Raw genomic sequence first — 27,098 nt, forward strand, 5'->3', positions numbered from 1 at the left:
GGATCGGTCCATTCGAAGGACGCGATCACGCCTCGCCCGTGCCTAGCCTCGGACAAGGGCAGCCGACCCCGGAGGATCTCCGCCTCGCCCGAGGCCCCCCTCCAGCGGCTAACGTATTTCCGGCTCGCCCGAGGCCCTGTCTTCGCCAAGAAGCAACCCTGACCAAATCGCCGCACCGACCGACCAAATCGCAGGAGCATTTAATGCAAAGGCAGCCTGACGCCTTTATCCTGACACGCGCCCTTCAGCCGACAGAGCCGAAGTGACCGCCGTCACTTCGCCGCTCCACTGACCGGCCTGACAGAAAGACAGCGCCTCCTGCGCCGCTCCGACTGCGGTGCCACTTGACACAGTGAGGCTGACAGGCAGTCAGGCCCGGCCGCGGGCACCATAGGAAGCTCCGCTTCGCCCGACCCAGGGCTCGGACTTGGGCTCAGCCCCAGAAGACGACGAACTCCGCTCCGCCCGACCCAGGGCTCGGACTCGGGCTAAGTCCCAGAAGACGACGAACTCCGCTTCGCCCGACCCCAGGGCTCGGACTCCGCCCTGGCCTCAGCCAACGGTCTCCGCCTCGCCCGACCCAGGGGCTCGGACTCGACCTCGGCCACGGAAGACGGACTCGACCTCGGCTTCGGAGGAGCTTCCACATCGCCCAACCTAGGGCGCAGACCTGCCACGTCAACAGGAGGCGCCATCATCACCCTACCCCAAGCTGACTCGGGCCACGGGGAACAAGACCGGCGTCCCATCTGGCTCGCTCCGCCAGATAGACAATGATGGCGCCCCGCATACTCTGTGACGACGGCAGCTCTCAGCCCCCTTACGGAAGCAAGAGGACGTCAGCAAGGACTCAACAGCTCCGATAGCTGTCCCTCCGCCAGGCTCCAGCGCTCCTCCGACAGCCACGACATCACACCAGCTGGGTGCCAAAATCTCTCCGGCTGCCACAACGGCATGTACTTAGGGCGCTAGCTCTCCTCCGCTAGACATGTAGCAATCCGCTACACCCCCATTGTACACCTGGATCCTCTCCTTACGCCTATAAAAGGAAGGACCAGGGCCCTCTTAGAGAGGGTTGGTCGCGCGGGGACGAGGACGGGACAGGCGCTCGCCTGAAGCCGCTCGCTCCCTCTCCCGCGTGGACGCTTGTAACCCCCTACTGCAAGCGCACCCGACCTGGGCGCGGGACGAACACGAAGGCCTGTCTCCAGCCGCCTCGCTTCCCCCCTTCGCGCTCGGCCTCGCGTCGACCCATCTGGGCTGGGGCACACGGCGACATTCACTCGTCGGCTTAGGGACCCCCCGGTCTCGAAACGCCGACAGTTGGCGCGCCAGGTAGGGGCCTGCTGCGTGTTGACGAACAACTTCCCATCAAGCTCCAGATGGGTAGTCTCCAGCAACTTCTCCGACCCGGGACGGTGCTCCGTTTCGGGAGCCTTGAGTTCATGTCCCTCGACGGCGGCTACGACATGATACTCCTTCCACCGCCGGACGACAGCGACAATGGCGGCCGACAGCCCGCCCGCCGGTGGCGGAATCGACGACGTCTTCCCCGCGTGGTGGAAGAACAACATTCAAGCTCGCCCCGTCCTCTCCCCCGCAAACGGAGGAGGAGGCGGGGCAACCAAGGCCTAGCGGGAGGCAGCGCCTCGTCGACTGTCGAGCGAGTCGGCGGCCCCAGCGCCCCAACGGGGGGCGCGTCGGGCATCAACCTCGCGTTTGAGACGAAGGCGAGCGTCGTCTCCCCGCGACACGCCAACTCCGAGCAAACGGACGACGCCGGCACGCTCGCGAAAGGCTTGCTGGACGTCACCCTCGTACCTGAGACGACGGTGCAGTCAGTCCCCGACGTGACTTCACCACCGCCCGTCGACCAAGAGGTACCGACCGATTCCCATCCCACGTCTTTCGGATTCAGCCTCGACCCGCCAAGCGGCCTCGCTTTGGCGGACACTCTCGTAGAGGCAAGTCCGAACCCTCTGGGGTTTCGTATGCGGTCACCTTGGGACCCGCTGACGGACGTCTCGACCTACGGGCCCTCTGGGTCCGAGGAACACGACGAGCCCAACTTCTGTTGGGATTTCTCCAGACTTGGCAACCCCAGTGCCATGCGGGACTTCATGACCGCATGCGACTACTGCCTTTCCGACTGTTCCGATGGCAGCCGCAGCCTCAGCGACGAGGACTGCGGCCCAAGCCGTGAATGTTTCCACGTCGATCTAGGGGGTCCCTCCAAAGGCAACCATCTTGGCATGCCGGAGGACGGTGACCTCCCTAGGCCTGTGCCTCGCGTTGACATCCCACGGGAGCTAGCTGTGGTCCCCGTTCAGGCGGGGGGCCATGACCCACAGCTCGAGCAAATCCGCGGGGTGCAGGCCAGGCTCGACGAGGGAACAGGAGCGCTTGAGCCGATCCGCCGGGACGTCGGGCAGGAATGGGCGGGCCAGCCTCCGGCCGGAGAAATACGACATCTACCCTAGGGCTTCCAGCATCGTATCGCCGACGATGTCAGGGTCAGGCCGCCACCCGCATCTAGTGGGGTTGGCCAGAACCTGGCTGCAGCAGCAATGCTCCTCCGCGCGATGCCGGAGCCATCAACCACCGAGGGGCGGCGAATCCAGGGAGAACTCAAGAATCTCCTGGAAGGCGCCGCGGTCCGACGGGCCGAGAGCTCCGCCTCCCGAAGGCAGGGGTACCCCTCGGAACCTCATGCCGCGACTTCCCGATTCATGCGGGAAGCCTCGGTCTGCACCGGGCGCACGCGCAACACAGCACCTGCGGCCCCGGGTCGCCTAGGCAACGAGCACCATCACCGCGACCGTCGGGCCCACCTCGACGAGAGGGTGCACCGAGGCTACCACCCCAGGCGTGGGGGATGCTACGACAGCGGGGAGGATCGGAGTCCTTCGCCCGAACCACCCGGTCCGCAGGCCTTCAGCCGGGCCATACGACGGGCGCCGTTCCCGACCCGGTTCCGACCCCCGACTACTATCACAAAGTACTCGGGGGAGACGAGACCGGAACTGTGGCTCGCGGACTACCGCCTGGCCTCCCAACTGGGTGGAACGGACGATGACAACCTCATCGTCCGCAACCTCCCCCTGTTTCTCTCTGACATCGCCCGCGCCTGGTTGGAGCACCTGCCTCCGGGGCAGATCTCCAACTGGGACGACCTAGTCCGACCTTTCGCCGGCAATTTCCAGGGCACGTATGTGCGCCCCGGGAATTCCTGGGACCTCCGAAGCTGCCGACAGCAGCCGGGAGAGTCTCTCCGGGATTACATCTGGCGATTCTCGAAGCAGCGCACCGAGCTGCCCAACATCACCGACTCGGATGTCATTGGCGCGTTCCTCGCTGGCACCACCTGCCGCGGCCTGGTGAGCAAGCTGGGTCGCAAGACCCCCACCAGGGCGAGCGAGCTGATGGACATCGCCACCAAGTTCGCCTCTGGCCAGGAGGCGGTCGAGGCTATCTTCCGGAAGGACAAGCAGCCCCAGGGCTGCCCATCGGAAGATGCCCCCGAGGCGTCAACTCAGCGCGGCGCCAAGAAGAAGGGCAAGAAGAAGTCGCAAGCGAAACGCGACGCCGCCGACGCGGACCTTGTCGCCGCCGCCGAGTACAAGAACCCTCGGAAATCCCTTGGAGGTGCCAACCTCTTCAACAAGATGCTCAAGGAGCTGTGCCCCTATCACCAGGGGCCCGTCAAGCACACCCTTGAGGAGTGCGTCATGCTTCGGCGCCACTTCCACAGGGCCGGGCCACCCGCGGAGGGTGGTAGGGCCCGCGACGACGACAAGAAGGAAGATCACCAGGCAGGAGAGTTCCCCGAGGTCCGCAACTGCTTCATGATCTACGGTGGGCAAGCAGCAAATGCCTCGGCTCGGCACCACAAGCAAGAGCGCCGGGAGGTCTGTTCGGTGAAGGTGGCGGCGCCAGTCTACCTAGACTGGTCCGACAAACCCATCACCTTCGACCAAGCCGACCACCCCGACCATGTGTCGAGCCCGGGGAAATACCCGCTCGTCGTCGACCCCATCATCAGCGACGTCAGACTCACCAAGGTCCTCATGGACGGAGACAGCAGCCTCAACATCATCTACGCCGAGACCCTCGGGCTCCTGCACGTCGATCTGTCCTCGGTCCGGGCAGGTGCTACGCCTTTCCATGGGATCATCCCCAGGAAGCGCGTCCAGCCCCTCGGACAACTCGACCTTCCTGTCTGCTTCGGAACACCCTCCAACTTCCGAAGGGAGACCCTGACGTTCGAGGTGGTCGGGTTCCGAGGAACCTACCACGCGGTGCTAGGGAGGCCATGCTACGCGAAGTTCATGGCCGTCCCCAACTACACCTACTGAAGCTCAAGATGCCGGGCCCCAACAGGGTCATCACCGTCGGCCCCACGTACAAACACGCGTTCAAATGCGACGTGGAGTGCGTGGAGTACACCGAGGCCCTCACCAAGTCCGAGGCCCTCATCGCTGACCTGGAGAGCCTCTCTAAGGAGGTGCCAGACGTGAAGCGTCATGCCGGCAACTTCGAGCCCGCGGAGACGGTTAAGTCCGTCCCCCTCGACCCCAGCGGCAACGCCTCCAAGCAGATCCGGATCGGCTCCGAGCTTGGTCCCAAATAGGAAGCAGTGCTCGTCGACTTTCTCCGTGCGAACGCCGACGTATTCGCGTGGAGTCCCTCGGACATGCCCGGCATACCGAGGGATGTCGCCGAGCACTCGCTGGACATCCGAGCCGGAGCCCGACCCGTCAAGCAGCCTCTGCGCCGATTCGACGAAGAAAAGCGCAGAGCCATAGGCGAGGAGATCCACAAGCTAATGGCGGCAGGGTTCATCAAAGAGGTATTCCATCCCAAATGGCTTGCCAACCCTGTGCTTGTGAGAAAGAAAGGAGGGAAATGGCGGATGTGTGTAGACTACACTGGTCTAAACAAAGCATGTCCGAAGGTTCCCTACCCTCTGCCTCGCATCGATCAAATCGTGGATTCCACTGCTGGGTGCGAAACCCTGTCTTTCCTCGATGCCTACTCAGGGTATCACCAAATCAGGATGAAGGAGTCCGACCAGCTCGCGACTTCTTTCATCACGCCCTTCGGCATGTACTGCTATGTCACCATGCCGTTCGGCTTGAGGAATGCGGGTGCGACGTACCAGCGGTGCATGAACCATGTGTTCGGCCAACACATTGGCCGGACGATCGAGGCCTACGTCGATGACATCGTAGTCAAGACGAGGAAAGCCTCCGACCTCCTTTCCGACCTTGAATTGACATTCTGATGTCTCAAGGCGAAAGGCGTCAAGCTCAATCCCGAAAAATGTGTCTTCGGAGTACCTCGAGGCATGCTCTTGGGGTTTATCGTCTCCGAGCGAGGCATAGAAGCCAACCCGGAGAAGATTGCAGCCATAACCAGCATGGGGCCCATCAAGGACTTGAAAGGCGTACAGAGGGTCATGGGATGTCTTGCGGCTCTGAGCCGCTTCATCTCACGCCTCGGCGAAAGAGGCCTGCCTCTGTACCACCTCTTAAGGAAAGCCGAGTGCTTCACTTGGACCCCTGAGGCCGAGGAAGCCCTCGGGAACCTGAAGGCGCTCCTCACGAAGGCGCCTATCTTGGTGCCCCTGGCTGCCGGAGAAGCCCTCTTGGTCTACGTCGCCGCGACCACTCAGGTGGTTAGCGCCGCGATTGTGGTCGAGAGGCAAGAAGAGGGGCATGCATTGCCCGTTCAGAGGCCAGTCTACTTCGTCAGTGAGGTACTGTCCGAAACCAAGATCCGCTACCCACAAGTTCAGAAGCTGCTGTATGCGGTGATCCTGACACGGCGGAAGTTGCGACACTACTTCGAGTCTCATCCGGTAACTGTGGTGTCATCCTTCCCCCTGGGAGAGATCATCCAAGTGCCGGGAGGCCTCGGGTAGGATTGCAAAGTGGGCAGTGGAAATCATGGGCGAGACAATCTCGTTCGCTCCTCGGAAGGCCATCAAGTCCCAGGTCTTGGCGGACTTCGTAGCTGAATGGGTCGACACTCAGCTCCCAACAGCTCCGATCCAGCCGGAGCTCTGGACCATGTTCTTCGACGGGTCGCTGATGAAGACAAGAGCCGGCGTAGGCCTACTCTTCATCTCGCCCCTCGGGAAGCACCTACGCTATGTGCTATGCCTCCATTTCCCGGCGTCCAACAATGTGGCCGAGTATGAGGCTCTGGTCAACGGATTGCGGATCGCCATCGAGCTAGGGGTCCGACGCCTCGACGCTCGCGGTGACTCGCAGCTCGTCATCGACCAAGTCATGAAGAACTCCCACTGCCGTGACCCAAAGATGGAGGCCTATTGCGATGAGGTCCGGCGCCTGGAAGACAAGTTCTACGGGCTCGAGCTTAACCACATCGCCCGACGCTACAACGAGACTGCGGACGAGCTGGCTAAAATAGCCTCGGGGCAGACAACGGTTCCCCCGGACGTCTTCTCCCGAGACCTGCATCAACCCTCCGTCAAGATCGACGACACGCCCGAGCCCGAGGCACCCTCGGGCCAGCCCGAGGCACCCTCGGTTCAGCCCGAGGTACCCTCGGCCCCCGAGGGTGAGGCACTGCCGTCGAGGAGGAGCGAAGCGGGGTCACGCCTAATCGAAACTGGCAGACCCCGTACCTGCAATATCTCCACCGAGGAGAGCTACCCCTCGACCGAGCCGAAGCTCGGCGATTGGCGCGGCGCGCCAAGTCGTTTGTCTTGCTGGGAGATGGGAAGGAGCTCTACCACCGCAACCCCTCAGGCATCCTCCAGCGATGCATCTCCATCACCGAAGGTCAGGAACTCCTCCGAGAGATACACTCGGGGGCTTGCGGTCATCACGCAGCACCTCGAGCCCTTGTTGGAAATGCTTTCCGACAAGGTTTCTACTGGCCGGCGGCGGTGGCCGACGCCACTAGAATTGTCCGCACCTGCGAAGGGTGTCAGTTCTATGCAAGGCAGACCCACCTGCCCGCTCAGGCTCTGCAGACGATACCCATCACCTGGCCTTTTGCTGTGTGGGGTCTGGACCTTGTCGGCCCGTTGCAGAAGGCACCCGGGGGCTACACGCACCTGTTGGTCGCCATCGACAAATTCTCCAAGTGGATCGAGGTTCGACCCCTAAATAGCATCAGGTCCGAGTAGGCGGTGGCGTTCTTCACCAACATCATCCATCGTTTCGGGGTCCCGAACTCCATCATCACCGACAACGGCACCCAGTTCACCGGCAGAAAGTTCCTAGACTTCTACGAGGATCACCACATCCGGGTGGACTGGGCCACCGTGGCTCATCCCATGACGAATGGGCAAGTAGAGTATGCCAACGACATGATTCTACAAGGACTCAAGCCTCGGATCTACAACGACCTCAACAAGTTCGGCAAGTGATGGATGAAGGAACTCCCCTCGGTGGTCTGGAGCCTGAGGACAACACCGAGCTGGGCCACGGGCTTCACGCCGTTCTTTCTAGTCTATGGGGCCGAGGCCATCTTGCCCACAGACTTAGAATACGGTTCCCCGAGGACAAGGGCCTATGCCGACCAAAGCAACCAAGCTAGTCGAGAAGACTCGCTGGACCAGCTGGAAGAGGCTCGGGACAGGGCCTTACTACACTCGGCGCGGTACCAGCAATCCATGCGACGCTACCACGCCCGAGGGGTCCGGTCCCGAGACCTCCAGGTGGGCGACCTGGTGCTTCGACTGCGACAAGACGCCCGAGGGTGGCACAAGCTCATGCCCCCCTAGGAGGGGTCGTTCGTCATCGCCAAAGTTCTGAAGCCCGGAACGTACAAGCTGGCCAACAGTCAAGGCGAGGTCTACAGCAACGCTTGGAACATCCAACAGCTACGTCGCTTCTACCCTTAAGATGTTTTCAAGTTGTTCAAATACCTCGCTCCTACGCAAAGTTTAGTCATCAAGGAAGGGTCAGCCTTGCCTCGGCAAAGCCCGACCCTCCCTCGGGGGCTAAAAGGGGAGAACCCCCTCTGCGTCAAAATTTTTTCCTCGAAAAAAGATCTTTTCTGCCAGAATGTCTTTCGTGCTTTTCGACTACTTCGAAAGTGGATCCTGAGAACGACGGAGTACACGTAAGCAGCCAAGGCTGACCGAGCCGAGGGACTCCTACGCCTCCGGTATACGGATACCTCACTCATCACCTTCTGCGATAAGTAACTCACATTCGGATAAGTGATTCCGCGGACCAAACAAGTCTTCACGCTCGGAAGCTCTTCTGCCGGAGTGATTCCTCGAGCCTTCTCGACTGCGTCGGTGACAGAACCCCATGGACGGGTAAGAGTGCGCGTAAGCGGCAAGGCCGACCGAGCCGAGGGACTCCTACGCCTCCGGGCTACGGATACCTCACTCATCACCTTCCGTGAGAAGCAACTCTCGCTCGCACAAACAATTCTGTTACCGACAAAAAAGTCCAGATACTCAAAATAAGAGGAAAGGAGACGCAGCTTTACAACATGGCGAGGGTGTGTTTTGGCCTCGGTGGCCGCAGAAAACACGCGCTACAAGATGATCCAATCCTGCAGGCTCGGATCTTGACGCTTGAAGGGAGGAGCAGCACCCTCGGCGTCGACTACACCTTCGGCGAGGTCCGACCTAGCCAAGGACGGCGACGCGGTCCGAGGATCTCCACTCTGAAGGACGACGTCATCATCACGCTCGGGCCATCGCCGCCGGGGTCTTCTCCAGGAATCCGGCTCGAGCAGGCGGCTCGGCTGGCCACCCCGAGGCCTCGGTCGGCTGTCCCCCGAAGACATCAGCCCGGCCCGAGGCCTCGGCAGATCAACTCCGGCGTCAGTCCCGCTAACGGACGACCCGGCTAGGCTCCGGCCGACCAAGTCTTCTTTTCGAGCCAACTCTGCCTCTGACCGTGCTGACACCGCTACCCCTGGCTTCGGCTCATCGAAGAGCGGCTGAGGGGTTCCTTTAACTAAGCAAGAGAAGCCTCGGACAGCAAGGCCGACCGAGCCAAGGGACTCCTACGCCTCCGAGATACGGATACCTCACTCGTCACCTTTGCACGGGGCGACTCACGCTTGGTGAAGCGGTTCAGACAACCAACAGGCGAGTCTTAGTGCTCGGAAATGAGGAAAAAACACGGCTCCGCGCCAAAAATACATACATGTTCAGGCCCACGCGTCATGCAACCGGCGCGCCGAATGCTTCGTGCATGCAACTGCACCGCCACTTGCGCCACCACCGCGCCTCCTCGACTGCGGAACCAATACCGCGACTCGAGGCGACCCAGCGCACGACCCAGCAGCGCCAGCCTGGCGCGACGGTCAATGCGGCCAAAAATGGGCCGGCAGTAATGGCGGTGGCAGGCGGGCAGGAGCAGCTGCCACGTCGTCAGCCAAGCTTACGTCCCATCCAGGGGCAACGAGAGAACCCTCTCTCACGGCGTGAAGACAACGCGCCCGTGTTCCGTTCCTCGAACGGCTCGCGCACGCGCCACGGCCGCCCCGCGAACCACTCGCCTCGTCGCATTAACTCCGCGGCGGGACAGGCGGCGCCTCTGGCAGGAGAAGCGAGCGACGCTTCGCCTTCGCCATAATGACCGCGTCAAAAAAGGTACACCGCGTCGTTCGATTTCGTATCCTTTTCCTTTTTTCCTCTTTCTCTCTCTTGCAACAGGGACCGGGAAAGGGGGATACCCCAAAAAGGATCCTTCCCCGTGAAGGAACCAGGCTCTGAGCCTCTCAACTGATCAGAGGTTCGAAGGCTGGCCCCTCGGAAGGGTTCGACAGCCGCCTCAGATCGCGTGGGCTCTACACCCACTACTGGTCAGAGGTTCGAAGGCCGGCCCCTCGGAAGGGTTCAACGACCGCCTCAGGCTACTCGGGCTCCACGCCCACTACTGATCAGGGGTTCGAAGGCTGGCCCCCGAAGGGTTCACAGCCGCCTCAGACACAGAGCGAGGGATGACCATGGGTACGTTCGATACATAACCAAGGCTCGGGCTGCGCTCCCGAGGTACGCTAGGACATTTCCGAGACCAGCGGGAACGATCTTGTAACGGAATCCCATCAGAGGGAGGCATCGAGCCCTCGGACCCCGTCGCCAGGGGACCGAGTCCGGCAGATCACCCGCAGGTACTTTTGGGCGCGCCTCTGGGCCTCTAGCCGACCCTTTACGAATGGGGCACGGACGTCCACTCGGATTACCCGCCTGCAGCTCACCGGAGACACCATGTTCGGCGCCCATCGAGGGCAACATGGCGCTTTCCCCCCCTCCTCCTTGCGGAAAGGCGACGCAGGGGCGTATGTAAAAAAGTCGAGTCTGTCCCTGATCGCCCTCTCGCCCTGTGCAGAGGCTCGGGGGCTGCTCTCGCAAACCCGGCTCCGGCCGAACCGTTGACAGCGTCAACATACCAGCCCGAGAACTTGGGACCCGACCGTACACCCGGGCTACGGCCAGCTCGCATGAGGGAACGACCAGACCAGCCGAAGCATTACGCGAGGCATTAAGACCTCGGAGGAGTCAAACCACTCCACCGAGGCCTCGGGGGCTACACCCGGCGGGTGCGCTCGCGCGCACCCACCAGAACAAAACGCAACCGAGAAAGGCTGGTCCCCTTGCAAAAAAGTGCGACGAAAGCCTCCAAGCGAGTGCTAACACTCCCTTCGAGGCTCGGGGGCTACTATCGGGGACCATAATTAGGGGTACCCTCAAGGCTCCTAATTCTCAGCTGGTAACCCCCATCAGCATAAAGCTGCAAAGGCCTGATGGGTGCGATTAAGTCAGGGATCGGTCCATTCGAAGGACGCGATCACGCCTCGCCCGAGCCTAGCCTCGGACAAGGGCAGCCGACCCCAGAGGATCTCTGCCTCGCCCGAGGCCCCCCTCCAGCGGCTAACGTATTTCCGGCTCGCCCGAGGCCCTGTCTTCGCCAAGAAGCAACCCTGACCAAATCGCCGCGCCGACCGACCAAATCGCAGGTGCATTTAATGCAAAGGCAGCCTGACGCCTTTATCCTGACGCGCGCCCTTCAACCGACAGAGCCGAAGTGACCGCCGTCACTTCGCCGCTCCACTGACCGGCCTGACAGAAAGACAGCGCCGCCTGCGTCGCTCCGACTGTGGTGCCACTTGACAGAGTGAGGCTGACAGGCAGTCAGGCCCGGCCGCGGGCACCATAGGAAGCTCCGCTTCGCCCGACCCAGGGCTCGGACTTGGGCTCAGCCCCAGAAGACGACGAACTCCGCTCCGCCCGACCCAGGGCTCGGACTCGGGCTAAGTCCCAGAAGACGACGAACTCCGCTTCGCCCGACCCCAGGGCTCGGACTCCGCCCTGGCCTCAGCCAATGGTCTCCGCCTCGCCCGACCCAGGGGCTCGGACTCGACCTCGGCCATGGAAGACGGACTCGACCTCGGCTTCGGAGGAGCTTCCACATCGCCCAACCTAGGGCGCAGACCTGCCACGTCAACAGGAGGCGCCATCATCACCCTACCCCAAGCTGACTCGGGCCACGGGGAACAAGACCGGCGTCCCATCTGGCTCGCTCCGCCAGATAGACAATGATGGCGCCCCGCATACTCTGTGACAACGGCAGCTCTCAGCCCCCTTACGGAAGCAAGAGGACGTCAGCAAGGACTCAACAGCTCCGACAGCTGTCCCTCCGCCAGGCTCCAGCGCTCCTCCGACGGCCACGACATCACACCAGCTGGGTGCCAAAATCTCTCCAAGCTGCCACAACGGCATGTACTTAGGGCGCTAGCTCTCCTCCGCTAGACACGTAGCACTCCGCTACACCCCCATTGTACACCTGGATCCTCTCCTTACGCCTATAAAAGGAAGGACCAGGGCCCTCTTAGAGAGGGTTGGCCGCGCGGGGACGGGGACGGGACAGGCGCTCGCCTAAAGCCGCTCGCTCCCTCTCCCGCGTGGACGCTTGTAACCCCCTACTGCAAGCGCACCCGACCTGGGCGCGGGACGAACACGAAGGCCGCGGGATTCCCACCTCTCTCACGCCTGTCTCCGGCCGCCTCGCTTCCCCCCTTCGCGCTCGGCCTCGCGTCGACCCATCTGGGCTGGGGCACGCGGCGACATTCACTCGTCGGCTTAGGGACCCCCCGGTCTCGAAACGCCGACACTTTTAATCTTTTTAAATAACCAGAGAACTTAGAAAATCTATAACTTGATGATTTCTTAATCAAAATTTGTCAAATTAATTTTGCTAGATCCTAAATATTATGAACTATCATTTAAAAATAATAAACCCTATGCTTCCTGTTCTAATTTTTAGAGTTTAAAATTAAAAACAGAAACTGACCAAACCTTGTTTAATTAAGGAAAATTAGTTTTGCTTCTGTGCTGAACCTAAGAAAATTTGTAGATGTTCAAACCTCACTTAAGCACTGTTTAAAAATAGTAGGAACCCCAGTATTGAAGAATATAGTGTAGATATTCATTTAAAGCTATTTTGCCCAAAACTTAGGAAAAATCAGAAAGGCATTAGAAATTAATGAACAGTGAGTGGAATTATTTTTCCTAGTTTGCTTAAGTAACAAAGAACCTAGAAAAAATAAAGAGACTCTTAGTCCAGATCAGTTTTAAAATAAAATGTTTTATTTAGCATTATTTGAACTGAAAATCAATTATTAGAATTACAAAGCTAGACCCAAAATTGATAATAAAAATTCAGTAGACTTATAACCACCAGAACCCCACTGCAAAAATAATGAACACCTCCGCCCAACATTTTAAGTAAGGAAAATAAATATAAAATGATAATGAGGCATTTTCTAAATAAATCATGAATAACCCCTAATTATGCAATAATGGGCAACCAAAAATTTGCTAAGTCCATAATGAGATAAGCCACCAGAGAAAAATGCAGACCCATGAAAAAGGAGCAAAATCATACCTATTGCTAATAATTTATAAGAAAGGCCACTTAATCCAATTAATGCATACCACCTCTTCCCTTAAGCAAAAAGATGCCAAACTTCAGAATGATTGCTCTTGCGCAGAAGAGAAGCTAAAAAAAATCAGAAATCTAATATTGGATGTTTTCCAAATATAGTGGTAGTAGAAAGCACCTCTTTGGCTAGAAACTTGAGAAAACCATAGTAAAATAACTAAAAGGTATTAATGACTAGAAATTTGTATCTAGTCGTGTTATAGCACCTAAAAGCCTGCAAAAATAAGTTTTAGAGAATTACCCACTGTTAATTAATAGTTGTAGTTCAAAGCACCCTTTCTGCCCTAAAATTTGGTAATTTTATCCAGAGAAAACTATTCATTTTCTGATCCCCAAATTTTGAGACAGAGAATTATACATCAGTAATAAGCCAGTGTAATTTTTGCAGAATTGTTGGAATTTTATTAAAGCAACTTGTAGTACAAACCCACTCCAAAACATTAAAGAGAATAAAAGAAAAAGAAAGAAGAAATAAACCTCACCCCAGTAAGTCCAACTTGAGTACTTATCAATTCTCACTAAGGCTTAAAACGAATTCAGTGGAACCCCAAAAATAAACCTACCACTTACCTTAGCTAAAGTTTGACCCAATTTACCAAGTATACCACCCAAAGGTCTTACTTAAGTGAAGTTGACCTTGTCTAACTCAAGTAGATCATACACCGTCAAAAGTTGTAATTTCTAAAGCACATATCATATCATGCATATATCTTACGCATTGCATTCATTAGATTGTAATCTTGCCGACGGAGAGTACGTGCTCATCCCCGAGCAAGAATCTGCCCAAGAGGAGGACCAGGAGCAAGCTTCCAAGGCTACTGTTGAGGATCTCCCCGCAGCCCCAGCAATTGATGGCAAGCCCCGGTTTATATGCATAACCGTATTATTATATGCTACTTTACTACACTTAATGCTTGTAGGATTGTAATGTGCACTTAAGTGTAGGAGTTGCTTGAAACCTCTAGTTGCATGAACTCAGGATTCCTTTTTGAGATGAATACTAGTATGCTAGGTCGAGTAGCTGCTTGCTAATCAGGATCTCGGTAGAAGTCAAGTGATTTTTCTAGCACTCGCGCGAGGTCAGGAATTGATTATATTCATCTTGATAACGAGATCTATGTTAGTCTATGGACTTGGATCCAGGGAGGATGCCTTGACCATGAGACGGGAAAAAGGAATTAAGGATTAATGTGTGGATACCTGAGTCAAGCTTTTGAACGTACTAAGCACATGCCGGGAAAAATGGTAACCGGTAAACCTAGTACCTGAGTGAAGCCGGGCGCGGACTTTATCCCTCATGCGACCTGAGACTGGGTCTCCCATGCTAGCTATGGTGGGTACAAGTGCGGTCACTGCACGACGGCAGCCGGGGTCAGTGGAGCATTGTATGCCAAGGCGGTGAGGCATGGACGCGAACGGGGAATCGATGGGGACGGTTCTGATGTGTGGGGTCGGAGTACCCTAACATGTCGTGTGTTTAGGTTTACCTTGCAAGGTTAAAACTCGATTCGAATCGTCTGCTTCTCGTAGCTAATGAGACTGCTTGACCCCTTGTACTGCATCGAGTAAGAAGTGAAATGAGGTTACCTGAGATAATTTGTTGATTGAACTAAATGCTTGTTACCATGTATGCTTAGAAGGAGCAAATCTAGCTAAGTTAATGAGGATAGAAATTTGAAAGTTAAAAATTGATTTTAGAAACAGCTAGTGCTTTTGGCAAACCAAACCCCCTCAGCCAAACAGCTGCATAGTCTAGAGGTAGAGGAGTAGACTCCTCACACCGGGTAAGTCTAGCTGAGTATTAGTATACTCAGCCTTGCTTGTGGCATAATTTTTGCAGGTACCATTCAGGAAATGGTTGATGGTGTGACTTGGCCTACCACCCTGCCACCGGGTTGGACGGTCGAGTGGGATGTTGCTCCGGCAGGAGAGGAGCACGAGGAGTAGTGGGCCAGGCCTTGACCATTTCCTCGATACCGACGACATCGATTATCCGCTGATTTTATTTTGTGAACTCTTATTCGCTACTCAAAAACTCTGATCTATGTAATAACTCAGCACTTAATTTGAGGTTTCATGTTTTATTGTATTTTTTCTGTGACTCACCTTCGAGTGAGATTGTGGAATTTGATCCTGGTTAAGTGGCTCTATCAGACTAGATCTGAGGGACTGACAAGTTATTCTGATTTAAGTGTGATACGGCCCCTGAGGCGTGACTTAGGCACTTAAGCTGGAATAATTCGGGTGGTTCCGCCACAGCTTTCGTGGGCCGGCCGACGAAAATATAGCGGCCCACGAAAATAACCACTATTTTTGTCGGTCTTAGTGGCCCCTCTCGGCAGTATTCCGGCCCACGAAAATATAGCGGCCGACGAAAATATTCTGGCCCACGAAAATTTATGTGTTTCCTGTAGTGAACAGTAGCCCCTCACAGTATTAATTTGTTATAACAACGAATTCAGACTGCAACGTGAACGAAGGCCTTAAGCCGAAGGTCCGAAAAAACACCTTCCCTTTGCTAGAATAGCAACAGTCAATGACAGTCGGGGCCCTCCAAGTTGCAACGCACTGGGCATATAAATATGAACCATAGCGGCAGCATTTGATACGCCATTTCTGCCGTTTGCGTTATTTTCTCAAACTTTTAGCTCTTGCTCATTAGCTCTTGCCTGATTTTCGAGTTTTTAGAGCTTCGGTTTAAAGGCACGTTTGCTCCAAATTTAAAGAGAAGAAGATGAGTGGAGAGAAGAAGATGACTGAAGAGAAGAAAACAACTGAGGAGACGAAGCTGTATGAAGAGAAAAAAGTTACAGATCCTTTCATTGCTGGATTTTATGAGTCCATGGCAAAAACAAATACAGAGAAAATTACTAAGGAGATCATGGAGGGTTTATCCGAAGATTCTGAAGACAGTGATAGTTATGACGTGGAGAGTGGGGATGAAGATTCTTAGGATCGGCCGTGGCGGCCAAGTCATACTATCTTCGGAAAGTCGACTATCAAACAGAGTCATATTGACGCCATGAGGGGGAGGTATTTTCGTGACATGTCTATTGTCAGAGTTGGAGGAGATAGTACTGCCCCTGCTCCGGAGGAAAACGAAGTTGTTATTTACCGAAGCTTCTCGAAGGCAGGCCTTCGGTTTCCGCTGAGTAAATTTGTGGTCGAAGTATTAAAGATATTCCAAATCTTTCTTCGTCAGATTACCCCTGAAGCTATAATCAGGATAGGGATATTTGTGTGGGCTGTAAGGAGCCAGGGGCTAGAGCCGAGCGCAAAGTGCTTCTGCAGCATGCATGAGCTTTTATATGAGACGAAGGCTATTGGAAAAGAACAATACCACAACAACTTCGGTTGTTACGGGTTCATTGCCCATTCTAATGCAAGACACCCAGAACCAACAATCCGGAAAAGATGGCCTGGGGCCTGGATGGATGAGTGGTTTTACGTTAAAAATGATTTAAACACAAGGGAAGACATCAAGGAAATTATCCAGCGCCCCATCTGGTCTCGCTTCGGCCCCCGAAGGCCGAAGGTGGAAATTGATGGCAATGTTGAAGCATGTCAGAAGGCCTTTAGTACTGTGTGTCCCTTCATTGGCACAAGGGATTTAATTCAAGAGCATATAGCCTTCAGGGTATGGCCACTTGTAGAGAGCTGGGATATGCCAAAGGAGACCACTGCCGATTCCAGTGAGGGTGGTCTAGTCCGATTGAAGTATACCTTCAGATTTAGGGAGAAGTTTGATGAGCCAGACGATGACTGGTTGAAATGTATTGAAGCTACCAGTGACGAGCTGGTTGGAACATATTCCAAGGCCGAAGATGATGCCTTGTCCGCAGCCTTCGGGGGCCAGGGAAAAAAAGATTGAACAGGGTATTCGATGCAATTGGCTTCGTATACCCTGATTATCACTACCCGCTGCGAAGGCAAGGGAAAAAGAGAAAAGCTGCTGCTTCGGCCACCACTGATGTGCCGAAGGGCAAAAAAGTGAAGGTTCTGACCCACTGGCCGCGGTATATTGAACCGATCGTAGTGCCCGAATTTGGCGAAGGGGCCTCTTCAATTGCCGAAGCACGATAAGCTGCTCTAATTGTCTAGAGCATTGAAGAGCCGACTGTAATGCTAAAGGTATCTATAGTCAGGCCAGCCGAAGCTAAGAATGATAAAGCCGAAGAGCCACAGGTGGAAAAAATAGAGGAAATGCCTGAAATTCTGAGCCCACCAGCTGAGGCGATATTGTCGAAGGTTCAAAAGGCTCCTGCTGCAACTCCCAAGAGGAGGAGAATGGTCAGCGTGCTGGACACTGTCTTGGAGACCACGAAGGCCTTGAGCCCTGGACCTATTAAGAAAAATGTTGAAGCTTCCAAAGTCCAAGACGAGGCCGAAGCTAGGCCTTCAGCGCCATTGAGGCGAAGGCTGTCGCGCCTGAAGACAAAGCTGATCAGCAAACTTCGGATACCAGCATGGCAGAAAAAGCAAAATCCCGTGCCCTCGAATCCCCAGCCGAAGTTGTTGATTACATTTATCGACATGCTTCGGGGAAGAAATTATCCGAAGAAGAAATCCTTGAAGCCCGACACTATGCCCAAAAATTAAAATATCCAAAGGGAGCTCTAGTGTTTAACGACACTGACGAAGATGATTTCCTATACTGTCTCCCAGACAACAAAGAAATATCTGTTTGCCGGGAAATAGCTAAGAGTATGGGATTTCCTAAGCTTGAAGAAGGCCTTTCGATCTTATCGAAGGATGATCTTGCTGATAGCCTTGCGTACAATAGTATAAAGGTATAGAAGTTAACTTTGAAGTTGAAAAATGAAGTACTTTATTGCCATGCTCAATCATTTCTTCTTATTTGCAGGGCTTAATTCTTAGTAATGCCTTGAGGGCACAGAAGAGCGTCGAAGACGAAGGCTATACAATGGCTCTTAACAACCTTCACTCAGAGGTGATTGAACTGAGAAACAAAGGTCTAGAAAAAGACAAAAATTTGATTTCATTGGTGAACAAAGTAAAAGAAGACGAAGCTAATTACAATGTTCAGGTTGAAGCCTAGAAAACCAAGATTGAAGACCTTCGGAGACAACTGGTCGAAGCTAAGGAGAACTGCGCGCTCGCACAGGCTAACCAAGAGATTAGTGAATATTGGAAGAATAAGTTAGAAAAAAATGTTAAAAAACTTCACGAATCCAAGGAGAAGTGTTTTGAAAAATCCTTGGATTGCGTGAAAAAATTAAAAACTAGCTTCTCCAAATTGGACGCCTATTCTTCTAAAGAAAATTTTATCCAAGGCGACCCCGAGAGCGTTATTGAATGCATAAGTGGAGAAGTCGAAGCCTTTGAGGAAATCTTAAATGATCGCGGGGATATATGTGCGTTTTCCGGTGCTCGGTGAATCTCAGCTATTCTGGAGAAGGCCGGATGTAATCATGTTAAGGCTATGGCCCAGGCCGAAGCTGCCTTCTCCATAGACGATACGAAGGATCCTTCAGCCGAAGCAACTTTAATGGGCGGGAAGTTTTATAACGATGTCTAGGTGAACGGTGGTCGAGAGCTGGCCCACGAGATTATAAAAAAGAATGAGAAAGACACCCACGACGCCCGGGCAGAAGCAAAGCGAGCTGAAGAGACTGTTGAACGAGAAAGGCGTATATGTATTATTTTTTGGTTTTTTAGCTTCGGTACATGTTTTGTGGCTTCGAATTAATCAATTTACCTACTTCAGCTGAACTATCCCCGCCACCGAAACCGTACGATCCCCTAGCTGATCCAGAAATGAAGGAAGCATTCGATATTATAAGCATGGCGGACTCCATTATTGACGAAGTCGTCGATAAACTTTTGAACGAAGTTGCAGAAAAAGTCCTTAGAGAAGAATAGATTTTATTGTAATAATATTTTGAAATGCTTGATGTATAGGACAATGGAATGAACATTAGGCTTCTATTGTAACAAAACTATGTAATATTTAATGTATGTAACATTGAATCGAATATGTAAATTATTGTAACTTATTTCTTTGCGATGCATGAAATTTACACACACCGTTTTTGAGCCTTCGGCGAAAAAACACCTTCCCTTCTTTTCATGCTTCGTAAAGAAAGAGATCCCATCTTATGGCAAGTCTGATAAAACTGTATTTCCCAAAGCTTACTTCGTGCCTTAGCACATTTTCAGTTTGACGAAGTATTTGCCGAAGATTGGCTTCGTACTCGATTCTTGTGCCGTTAATGCAGTATGATGTAATGTTATGCAAAATGATGTGATGATATGATGCAAAATGATGAGGAAGCCGAAGACACACACCCACTCGCCCACACTAGAATACACAAGACTCTGCATCCCCTTAGGAACGTCTTTTGAGTCTAAGATCTGCATCCCCTTAGGAACGACTTTTGAGCTTCTTCACCTTCTATTTCGGTGGTATAAGTTCTGCATCCCCTTAGGAATGACTTTTGAACTTCTTCGCCTTCTATTTTGGCGGTATAAGTTCTGCATCTCCTTAGGAACGACTTTTAAACTTCTTCGCCTTCTATTTCGGTGGTATTTGGCTCTGCATTCCCTTTGGAATGACTTTTGAGCAGAAAACTTACACTGCGCTCCCTTAGGAACGACTTTTTGTAGCTTCGTCAATTTTGGCTCTGCATTCCCTTAGGAACGACTTTTGAGCTTAAAAACTTACGCTGCGCTCCCTTAGGAATGACTTTTGTAACTTCGTTTATTGCATTCCCTTAGGAACAACTTTTGAGCTTCGTGAATCTGTAAAGAAGATATATTTCATTCTGGTGCAGGCAGAATCATTACAAGAAATTAAAACTAAGTTTTTCATTACTTGTTCCTCATACAGAAAGCAAAATGGAGTAAAAAGTAAAAGTATTTCAGAATTAGGATATTGCTTAGTATATGTGCTTTGATTCTGGTACAGTGTTGTTGACTGTACGAGCTTCGGACTCCTCCCTGAAGTCACGTTGCTGTTGAGGGTGCTGGCGCCCTTCTGGCTGCTAGCTTCGGGTATAAGTAGGTTGCAATGGTGGTGGCGGTGGGAGCTGAGGCTAGGAAGCTTGTGAAAGGCTTGCCAAAGCAACAGAAGCTGCAGGTTGATTGCCCACATATTCTGGTATATAGGGAGAGTGGCACGAAGCAGTATGTAAGACCTGCTTCAGCGGATTCTGGTGGGCTTCTGCTTCGGCGATCTCTTTTTGCTTTTGAATGGTAATCTGACACGTTCTTGTCGTGTGGCCCTTGTCTTCACCACAGATTAAGCAATAGATTTTTCTGGGCTGATCCCCATATCTACCTCCGAAACCCCTACCGCCTCTGCCCCTTGGAGCTGGTGGCCTGAAGGAGCTTTGCTGCTATCCTGAAGACTTTGAGCTATGCTGTGGCCTCTGAAACTGGCTTCCTTTGTCATCATTCTGACTGGAGCTGTGGATTGATCTGACATGCCTAGGGTGGATTCTTCCTTCGAAGCCCATAGTCATCTCAGAAAACCTATAAGCTTCCTCCCTTCATTGGTGGAAATCATTATCAGCCCGGATGTACTCATCCATTTTCTGGAGCAGCTTCTCCAGAGTCTGGGGGGTTTCCTGGCGAAGTATTGAGTCGTAGGCCCTGGCCGAAGACCTTTGATCATGGCCTCAATGACGATTTCATTGGGCACTGTGGGCGCTTGTGCTCTCAGACGTAAGAACCTTCGGACATACGCCTGAAGGTACTCCTCATGGTCTTGTGTGCATTGGAACAAGGCCTGAGTAGTGACTGGCTTCGTCTTAAACCCTTGAAAACTGGTGACCAGCATGTCCTTAAGCTTCTGCCATGATGTGATTGTCCCTGGCCAGAGAGAAGAGTACCATGTCTGGGCCACACTTCGGACTGCCATGACGAAGGACTTCGCCATGACTGCAGTATTGCCCCCGTACGAAGATATAGTTGCTTCGTAGCTCATGAGAAACTGCTTTGGATCTGAGTGCCCATCATACTTGGGGAGCTGAGGTGGCTTGTATGATGGGGGCCATGGGGTAGCCTGCAAATCTGCTGATAGAGAAGCATCATCAAAAGCAAAATTTCCATGATGGAAATCGTCATACCAATCATCATCATTGTAGGAATTATCCTGACGAAGCTCTCTTTGTGGAGGTCTTCGGTCCTGGTCATCTTGTGTAAGATGACGTATTTCTTCAGCAGCTTCATCGATCTTCTTCTGTAGATCGGAAAGATGAAGCATTTTCTCTCTCTTCCTTTCGACCTGTTGATGGATAGCTTCGAGATCCCTTATCTCCTGGTTTAGCTCCTCCTCCTGGGGTGTTGGACTTGTAGCCTTCCTCTTTTGAGTTCGAGCTTCACGCAGTGTGTCCTGGTTGACGTCTAGTGGCTACAGTGTAGCCCCTAGCCCTGAAGAAGTTTTCTTCGGTGGCATGACGAAGGTCACGGCTTGCCGAAGGTGGTCGATTGAGTTCACCGAAGGTGGGCGCCAATGTTGGGGACTTGTTCTCAAATGCTATGAGTTAAGAACAAGGCAACACAAAACATTAATGGTTAATGTCCTTCGTCCTTTGAAGCATTATCTCCCTTAGGATATAATTATTTTCAGACGAAGGTTATGAAGGACGTACCTTCATCATCACAGTGTATATTAATGAAAGTAGAAGCATATGAAACATGAGAAATAACATGAATAATCATATGACACCATTTATATATCTTTATTATATCATCATGAATGAACATGAACAATATTGAATTACATTTGTACCTTTGTCTTCACATAAAGCAAAAGTCCAAGTGTGACGCACGAGTGAATACAAGTCCGCGTGAACAGTACAGGGGTACTGTTCATCTATTTATAGGCACAAGGCGCAGCCTATGCAAAATTACATTCATGCCCTTTATGTTTACTATCGACTTAAGGACAATCTATCGAGGACTAGATAGCCTTTTCCTCTTTAAGTCGGTTTCGTTTTTTGCTGCTGAGTCGAAGCTTCCCTGTGCGTAGCTTCGGAACTGAATCAACCTTCGTCCCGACCATGCTTTTCATATTGTGTACAACTTCATTCAGAGTCTGAAGGTTCCTGTACATATATTATACTTGGGAAACATTGTTAATCGTGTCTTTGAGGACCTTCGGAAGACGAAGGCCCCCAACAACTTCGGCAATGAAGAATATGAGTAGAAACAGATCTTCAGATGAATCAAGATTCACCACCCGGAATAAAAGTCTCCATTACTTAACTTCCTTTTACCTCCAAAACTTCTCTGTACTTACCTAATAGCTAAAAAACCTGATGTACCCTTATTTTCTATGCCACACCTGTTAATGGCATGCAAGTTTTAAGCGTATAAAAAATATATACTAATGGGAAGTTCCACTTAAAAAAAAGATACTATAACTTCTAAAAGATGAAGTCATCTTGATATGCTCAACTAAATGGTATTCTTAAATAGGATTATAGAATCTAATGTGATCTAATCTAATGTGTACTACTTGAACAAATTAGTGATAATGGTAGAAGAGATTATACCCTAATAGCCAGGTGTAGACCAACTCAACCATGAGCAGAAGAGCTAACCATAAGAGTCATAATGGATTGTATAATCTGTCTATCCTCACCTAACATCAAACAAACTTTTAACCTACATCATGTAGACTATCTCATCTTGACAAAATTCTATCCTACCTTTGGATATTCACCTTATACGACTAATTACCCCAATATGGACATAAAACAAAGATTAAGCCCTGCTAAAGAATCTTCAGATCATAACCAGCTACTAGCCTATTCATTATGCTTACCAAATACTTTTCATTGCAAAACTATCCTACCATATGCTTCTAACTCTCATGGTCAATACCGGGAAGGGAAGATTATCAGGCAACAGCAAACAGAAATGAATCCTCCAGATCCTCCACCGGTTGGGATCGATCAAGTGGTTGCCGCCCAAATGATGGTACTACGTGTCACACCCGGATTTTAGGGGTCCAAAACCCGGGCACGAAATAAATCACCAGGTGTGCAGGGACCAAGTCTCACACATATGATGAATCATGGCACATGATCGAATGTCACATCTTTAATACATAACAGGAGTTCTATACAAAATAAATAAATAATTACATCATATGAAGACAACGATCCAGTAACCCAAAGTTGACTAGAAGACAATGGCCTAAACCTCTCACGACACTACAGGAAACGCATAAATTTTCGTGGGTCGGGCTATTTTCGTCGGCCGGCCCACGAAAATACAATGTTATTTTCGTCGGCCAGCGTGACCGACAAAAATGTGGTCTATTTTCATGGGCCAGTGAATATTTTCGTGGGCAGGCCCACGAGAATACGAAAGGTATTTTCGTCGGCCTCGGGACCAACGAAAATGTGGTGTATTTTCGTCGGCCTCAGCCAGGCCGACGATAATAAGTCATTAACCGACCTCTATTTTCGTCGGCCTTAATGAGGCTGACGAAAATAGAGGCCCGTTAATCGTTCATCCGGCCTCAGCGCGCATCTTCTCGCTCTCGCTTGTCCATCTCTAGCAGCGCCGCCGCCCGCCCGCCCTCGCCGCGCCGCCCGCGCCCCGCCTGCCCGCGAAGAAGGGAGCGTGCCGCCGCACGCGGCCCTCGCGCCCTCGCCGCCCGCGCCCCGCCCACCCGCGAAGAAGGGAGCGCGCCGCCGCACGCGGCCCGCGCGCCCTCGCCGCGCTGCCCGCGCCACGCCCGCCCGCGAAGAAGGGAGCCCGTGGCCGCCGTCGCGAAGAAGGGAGCCCGTCGTCCGTGCACGCCGCGCCCGCCATCCATCCACGCCGCCCTCGTTCCCCGCGGTGAGCCTCCCCGTCTCCCTTCTTCATTTGATGCACATGGCGGTCGTGGTGTGCCGTGCGTGCGGCCGTGGTGGCCGTGGCGTGCCGTGCGCGTGCCGTGGCGGCCGTTAACCGTTAACGATAGCTTCTTCGTGTGTAAATCGACATCGACTTGGGGGGGGGGGGGGGCTAACACAGCAGGATATATAGATTGTTAAGGCGGTGGTGAACTGGTGATTTACAACTAGCTTCTCTTATCCAATGGATCTCTTGTTTCTGATTGTGCAATATATAAGCGGTCAATCACGTGTCAATTTGTTGTGCATTGCATGCATGCATGTAGAGTATGCATCAGCATCACTACTTGAGCAGCTCTGTTGCAGTGTTGTAAGTTAAAGTCACACCATACGTGCACCGTTCACATACGTAGTTTTTGCTTTTGTCCTGATAACACACAATTTTGTTAGCCATATACAATTATTATATTTTTATTGGTTTTGTTTTTCTGATTGCAGTGTGCATCATTCTTCATTAGTAATCGCATTGTGATACAGTTGCTTAATTGGTTTTGTATAGTGAAGAGTGCATGCTAGATCAGTGGTGATCAGTGATCATCATGTGAAGGAGCATACAATGCTGTGCTGATCTATCTTGAGGGTACTCGGTAACAGTCATATTTTTGTGGTTGGCTCATTTATGGTGGTGTTTGGTTTGTGCCTCATTATCCTCAATGTCTGATTCTATTATCTTAATTTTAGAGTTTAGTTTAATGTTTAGAGTTTAGTTTTAATCGTTAATCGTAGCGAACCGTATGCGTCACCCGTTCGGGAACGACGAACGTCACATTGGCTTGTGAGGTTCGTCGTTCCAGAATTTTCCACGTATTTTGGACAGCCTGAGAGTGTAGGTCGATGCTTGTGATTTATGACATGTGCCTTACGATTGACGCGGAATTTCGATTGTGTAACCCAGTTGTTCTCCAACACACCATGTTCAAGCGTGTGCTTGGAGAGCAGCGGGGTTATGCTGCCGAAATTTCGTGGCAATCGTAGGCTACACATCACAAATCACAAGCATCGGCCTACACTCTTGGGTGGGTTTAGGGCCTTTACCTAATAGGGAGTTCACCTAAGCCACGGACGATCGTTGATGTTCTTTGTCTTTTGTTTAGCCTTTGAAATTGACGGTGATCGGAGGGTGATGTATGATGGGTGGAGAAAGGATGGGGCACATTCGAATGAATGGATGGGTGTAACAAAGGCTTTTCTTGAGCACGCTTTCAAAGATGCAACTAGTCGTCTAGTGAAGTGTCCTTGCAATCGCTGCGAGAACAAGTGGCCTCAGAAGAAGGAAGAAATGGAGAAACACCTTTGCAAAAGTGGGTTTATGCCGAACTACCTTGTATGGTACCGGCATGGAGAGTCTATTAGACACGTTGACGCGGAGGTGGAACTTGATGACGATCATGATAGGATGGACGACATGTTGCATGATCTTGGTAGGGATGTTGAAATAAACGCTGAGAAGCCGGGGCAGCTTCCACGCGATGCTCAGGAATTCTTCCGGCTACTCGCCGCGGGAGAAGAGAGACTGCACGAGCACACTCAGATGTCAGTTCTTGGGACTCTCACAAGACTAATGGCGATAAAATCGAAGCACAACATTTCGTCGGCTTTGGGGAAGCCAACGAAAATAAATAATTTTCGTCGGTACCGACGTAAATAGTTGCCTAGTTTCGTCGAACTTATTTTCGGCGGCTATTTTCGTCGGTCTACTGATAAAAATAGTGTATTTTCGTCGGTTTACGCTTATTTTCGTGGGTTTTTGGCCCACAAAAATTTAGGTGTTTCCTGTAGTGCGAACTCGTCACAACATCCTCCATGCTCCTCATCCTACGGTACCTATCTTGACCTGTGGGGGTGTGAGACAGCAAGAGTGAGCTCACATACGTTCATCGGTCAACAAGTTGTGGGGAATAATGTGCATGAACTCACCAAAGGTGGGAGCTCACGTGAAGTGTAAGGCTTACCAAAGAGGATGGTTGAAGCTGAGCATTGCTTTTAAAGTTGGTCAAAATTTTATTAGCAATTACTAGGTATAAGTAAATACCAACCCAATTAAGTAGTAGAACAAAAGTAATAACAACACTCTCAATGCAATGCATATGACAAATTGAATTTAGTTCCATAAATTAATCATGTGAGTGTCCGAGCTGCTCATGACCGTGAGCATGGCTAGTATACCAGTTTTACACTCTACAGAGGTTGCACATCTTTACCCACAATTTATGTTACCCATCTGCCAAGAGACGACCAATCCCATACACCTCTACAGAGGAGGCGAGGCAGGGTAACACTATGAGGCCTTTACAAAGTTCCACTAGCTTCAGAAAACTCGCTACAGTTCTAGGAAGCTCCAATGCAGGGATCCCTCGCCTGACCGCCATCGCAGCAAAATCAACCCAATGACCTCCCTACACTGACCACTTCCCTACTGCCCTTGCCCCTTTCGGGTAAGGTAGTCCTCCACTAGCTTTCCTAATTAGTCATTCAAGGGTGTCCCATACCACCCTTGTGGTAGCACTGTTTTCCCAGGTGGTTCTCCATTTTCCAATTAACATAATGATCTTAACATGAATAGAAAATAACAACTGATAATATAACATAATCATAAATAAATTGTATCTCTATACCCAAAACCACATTACGCAATAGCAAGTACTACCCAAGATTCAATGGTAAACAAGGTATAAAGATAGCCAAACTAAGGTAACCTACTGGGTCCCATCAAAATTAACAAATGCAGATCATTATGATTAATCAGAACATGACTGGGTAAAAAGAAGTGATCAAGGGCACAACTTGTTTGGCACTTGATATTCCAGGTACCAACTTGCTCTTCAGATGACACGCGTCCTCACTGCTAAACGTAGCAATACAGACAAACATGGTATAGACAAAATTAACATCACACCAAACATGTAAACAAAATACATAATAATAATCTACACATTAAAATAAGATTCTAGGAACATGAATCTCTAATTTTGGAGTTATAGATTTGAAGTTATGAATTTTTGAAGGTTTTATGTGTTTTGTACAAGATTAAATAGGATATAATTTTTATTGTGACATTCGTATCAAAACAATGGTACTAAATGATAAACAATAATATTACAAAATTATAGGAATTGGAATGGATTAATTTGGACTTAATATAAATTTTCTATGAATTATACAAGTTTCTAGTATTATTTTTGTATTAAAAACTAATTTATATAATTATTTCTCTGTTTTTCTCATTTTTCTGGATTGTGCGCATGATTATGTAAAAGGACATGGGCTAAAGCGCAAA

Source organism: Zea mays, chromosome 1 (assembly GCF_902167145.1).
Source record: "Zea mays cultivar B73 chromosome 1, Zm-B73-REFERENCE-NAM-5.0, whole genome shotgun sequence".
Classification (NCBI taxonomy): Eukaryota; Viridiplantae; Streptophyta; class Magnoliopsida; order Poales; family Poaceae; genus Zea; species Zea mays.